The following is a 5,658-nucleotide window of genomic DNA, read 5'->3' as shown; positions in this document are numbered from 1 at the left end:
GTGCTGCTGAAGTTTTAAGTGTCTTTGACTCCTATGTAGATCATTTCTCCAATCTTTTCATTTCTAAGATCAAAGTATTAGTTACAAGTACTCTTCATATGATAAGATTGTTTTCAAATAGGCACGTGAGTGGTGTAAGAATGATAACAATAGGGACATAAAGGATAAAGCCATTGGTCCATTACAAATGAAGGGTGTCCTGGTTGGCCTCTGATTCATTTAAGTGTCAGATCAGCTACAAGAATTCAGAGTAAGTGTTGGCTTACTGGAGAGAAATATTATACTTCATTGTGTGTAGGCTAGATAGCTATTATGTAGGAATGCCTGCCAGGGTAAGGGTTGAAAATATAAGTGTGACTAATATACTCCTTATTCAATAGGGAGAGATTATAAAATATTCTAAGAAAGTAAGAGATATCATTTTGATTTAACAGGGGGAGGTGGACTATAAGAATATGTGGGTACATAGTTATTGGAATCTCCTAGATAAGAGCAATATAAGAGGTGTAGAATTAGGGTTAGGAAGCTAAGACTATCATTAATTTTCTACTCCAAAGTCCCAAAATCTTTCACATTCCTTCAAATAACATGGTTAGGTGTGCCACAGCAATAGCCCAATTGTCATACCAACTTCTGTCTTGGTTAATTGCTGTGATAAAACACTATGACTAAGACAATGTATGAAAGAATATATTTATTTGGCTTATGGTTTCAGAAGGTTAGAGTCCATGATGGTAGGATAAAGGTATGGTAAGAATAAATGAGAATCACATCTTGATTCATAGTAGGAGGCAGAGATGCACACAGGGAATGGTTTGAATCTTTTGAAACCCCAAAGCCTTTCCTCAGTGACACACCTTCAGCAATAGTTCCACCACCTGGGGACCAAGTATTCCAACATATGGGCCTATGATAACCACACATGATACATAAATGTATATGGGAGCAAAATACACATATACATAAAATAAATAAATGTAGAAGTATTTAAATAAAAAACAATAAAAGTTCTTAAAGAGGTGGTGGGGACATATGGAAGAAGTTGCATTGGGAAAATGATTAGATATGATCATATTTCATTGCATAGCTGTAAAAAATTCTCAAGAATAAAGTATTATTAAAAAATAAGAGTCCATGTACAGAAAATAGATGAATATGGAAGTTCATTTGTGTGACTATATAGAACAGTTCAACCATGATTTATATCTTGCTAAATATGTGATAGGTGACACAGTTGTCATGTTTGAAGTATAATGTCTATATAGGGATAATCTAGTTGTGGTTTGTCTAATAGCCACAAATTCATCATACAGAGTTATTTGATAGGGCTATGGAATTAATAAATAGTTTATTTTAAATTATAAAACAGATTTTTTGATGTGCTCATCAATGCATTTATTCTTGAAAGACATTGTTTTTTTCATTTCATTATTCATGGTTTAATTCCATGTAAGAATTATAACATGTTTTGTATTAGATAATCTTCATCATCATTATTTTATTCATGTTTTGTAGAATTTTCTTGAACAGATTTATTAGCTTTTTTAGGATTAATTAATATAAAATTAGGGTTATTAGTGGTAGAATTGGTTGTGGTATTATATTAAATTTTAGTGAGTCTTCTATAGTTTTGATGTTTTTACATTTTTACCCAGGCATAGCAGAATTCCTTGGGTATTCTACACTAATAACTCTTCGGTATCCTGAAACTTGCAGATCTTTTGTATTAAAATGTGATTCATTACTGTCTTTTAATTGAATTTATTATGGTTATATGAATAATTATGAGATTGAAAGTGTTGGTATCTTTAAAATTGTGAAAGTTTTATTTCTGGTTTTAAATATTTTTATGGTTTCTTTCAGAATTTCATGCAATATATTTTGGTCATAATCACATCTATCCTGTAACTCCTCTCAGATCTCCCCATCACCTCCCTACTCACCCACCCTCCTGTTTGGGTTTTGGTTTTAGTTTTTCTGTTTTGTTTTGTTAATTCCTGGAGCAGCTCAAGTACTCTTGGGTATGGGGCTGGCTCTGGAGTGTGTTTGACCTACAGTAGAACTGATTTTTCCTTTCCTGGCAGCTATTAGTTGCCAAGAGCTCTTTAAGTAGAGGTGGGAATTCATGCCTATCCACTCCCATTCCATGATGGGGTTTTGTCTGGTCTGAGCTTGTGAAAGTCTTATGTGTGATCCCACAACAATATGCGTTTTATATATGTGCAACATCTCTTATGTGTCTTTAGACACTGTTTCCTTAGAGTCATCCCTCACCTCTCATCTCTTACTATCTTTCCACCTTTTCTTCCAAGATGATCTATGAGCCTTGGGGAGAGTAGTGTGATAAAGATGTTTATGGGTTTCTTTAAAAATTATTTCAATTTTACTTTTATTATGTAGGTTTGTGTGTCTGCTTACAGGCATGTGAACATAAGTGTAGCCTTAGTGTATAGCATGTATAAATCTTACAGAACTGCGCTATAATATTTGAGACCTTCCATTCCCTCTCCACTGTCTCATTCCCTCATCCAGGAGAACTTCTAGTCCCAAAACCTTCATTCTTGGTGTGATTTATAGACATGCCACTTTTTAATCACCCATGTTTTGGTTTTGCTCTATCTTTTCTATGTTTAGGAGTGAGTACCTACCACTATATTACAGTTTGCTACTATATTCAGTAAAGTAGCATGCTTTTAGAAATTTATGGCCCATGAGCAATAAGATAGATACATCATGCAGCCTTGGTATCTAGGTTGGAAGCCCATGCTGTTGTTTTCACAATAATGAAAGCTTCTGATCATAGTTAAATGATTCATGTATCACATTTTTAAAATCCACTCATCCAGTTTTCAACATCATGGTTACTACTGTATTTTTTTCATTAAACTGAGTATTCTGAAAGTATTACCACGGACAAAGTTTTTGATGCCATCTTTGCTGCTTCATGAACTGCCTTGTCATTGGGGTTCCTAACTCAAACTTCAGAGGGCCTGCTCAAACAAGTACATTTTATCTGCATTATTCCTGAAAATCAACATCATAAATGTGATAATGTATTGTATTGTAATGTCCATGTATGCTGGCTGACTCTGTCTCCCTCTTTAAACAAAAGTGTATTAAATAAAAGGAAAATGGGGAGTCACCCATTCAATAAGAAATACAACTTAATTTTTATTAAAGGGAGCTTCTATAATATGAAGGGGGGAAAGGGAAATTATTCCCTTCTCTCAATAAAAATATACATTGAGTTGATACAGTTGTTACCCTGACTATGTATGGCATCACAAATGAGGTTCAGATAAACCACACGAAGCTGTAAAAATGTGGTTAGGTGTAAGCATTTGCTTTTATATGAACATTAGCTTTGCTAACATTAATTTTTATGAGAGCAGTTTAGGATTATCAATTCACTGACTTTGGATTTTAACTTTGCATTGTATATATTTAACCATACATACTCTTATTTAGCCTAAAGAATCTTTCTCTGATTCATTCCTAAACTCCCAGATGCTTACACATGTGCTTTCAACAATTTCGAATTAACTGCTATTGTCAGGCTAAAGGTTCAGATGATTTTAGGGATTCAAGATTCTCATTTTTGCTGGACAGGAGGGACATGAGGATCAGAAGTTCATAGTGAGCCTTAAATACATTTTGAGTTCCAGGCCAGTGTGGGCTATGTGAAATCCTGTCTCAAAAAGTTTACCATTTCCCTCTTTATTCTGTCTCAGACTTCCATTATTTCCTTGTTTGGATACAGATACATAGATGGTTAACCCTTCGAATACTGTACATGGTCTCAATGCAGTTTGGCAGACACCTAAGTAAAATCTGGTTTTGAAACTGAACAGTCTTCTTTAACTAGAGATGAGGATCCCTTTACCCAGTGGCTAGGGCAAATGGCAAAACAGGCATTTCCCTCAGACTAAAAATGTATGCTAAGGATCAAGCTTGGGACAAACTTATAGCCTGCCTCAACATCCACATAGTCTGAAAGCAATGTGAGGAAGCTAACTAAGCTTATTCTTTTCTGCAGCCCAAATACCATTTGATGACCTATTCAAAAGGAACAGACATCTTAGTTCAGCATATGCCAAAAGATAGGTGACATTTCTTTTTTATTAAATTTTTTATTTATTTTACATATCCACCACAGTTTCTCCTTCTTCCTTCTCTCCCATTCCTTCCCCCCCTCCTTTCTACATGCCCCCCATCCACTCCTCAGAAAGGGTAAGGCCTCCCATGAGTCAACAAAGCATGGCATACCAAGTTGAGGCAGGACCAAGCTCCTCCCTGCTGTATCAAAGCTGAACAAGGCATCCCACCACAGAGAATAGGTTCCAGAAAGCCAGTTCACACTCTAGGGACAGGTCCTGGTCCCACTGCTAGGGTCCCCACAAACAGACCAAAATACACAACTGTCACTCACATGCAGAAGGCCTAGGTCAGTTCCATGCATGCTCCCTAGCTGTTGGTCTAGAGGCCATGAGCTCCCCCTGAGCTCAGGTCAGCTGTCTCTCTGGGTTTCTCCAACATGATCTCGATGCCCTTGCTTATATAGTCCATCCCTCCCTCTCTTCAACTGGACTCCCAGAGCTTGGCCCCGTGCTTGGCTGTGGATCTCTGCATCTGCTTCCATCAGTTGCTGGATAAAGGTTCTATGATGACAATTTGGGTAGTCACCAATCTGATTACATGAGGCGGCCAGTTCAGGCACCCTCTCCACTATTGCTAGGAATCTTAGCTGTGGTCCTCCTTGTGAATTCCTGGGAGTTTCCCTACCACCAGGTTTCTCCCTAACCCCATAATGGCACACTCTATCAAGATATCTCTTTCATTGCTCTCCCTCTGCCCCTCCCCCAACTGAACCATCCCAATCCTTCATGTTCCTGTCCCCCATCCCCTCCCCCTCCACCCCCTGCCCCCAGATTACCCAGGAGATCTCAAATAGATGACATTTCTAAAAGGATCAGGTGCCCCATTCTTTACCTCAGAGAATACCCAGGCATTCCCTAATATGAGGAAATCTGAGGCTCTCACTTTCAGACACAGGTAATCCTTAAGTTTAATATTTCTCAGTGTGATGTAACACAACATAGTCATGTTAAAAAATTGTCACCTTGATCTCATTTCTATGGCACCCACAATCTATCCTTAGAACAGAGATTTAAACCCCATATAGTTGATCTGCTAATTCACACTAAGTAGAATATTAAATATGTTTTAGAACCAGGATACAGAGATAGCTTCCTGGAGATACTAAAGGGGGCAATATGTTGGAACCAGATGGACACAGTATTATAGTGTAAATACAATGCATTTTCCTAGAATATAGATATACATACTGTATGATGTGTTGTGTCCGAACAAACTTCTCAAAACTATGTGGAAATTGTGTGCATTGACACATTATGCATATAAAAGGAATGTTGGTAAATTTTAGGCAGGATCCAAAAGTGGTTTTGTTAGATACAAAGCATAAACAATTGGGAAAGTTTTCTTTTAAAACAATACAAAATCAATCATGAAAGTGGGCATTTATTTAGAATGAGAATGTATAACAAGAGTTAAATGATAACAATGAGCAAAAGTTTTAAACAAATTGTGTGTGCGTATATATATATATATATATATATATATATATATATATATACACAC

This window comes from Onychomys torridus, chromosome X (assembly GCF_903995425.1).
Source record: "Onychomys torridus chromosome X, mOncTor1.1, whole genome shotgun sequence".
Taxonomy (NCBI): domain Eukaryota; kingdom Metazoa; phylum Chordata; class Mammalia; order Rodentia; family Cricetidae; genus Onychomys; species Onychomys torridus.
Note: the sequence above shows the minus strand (reverse complement) of the source record.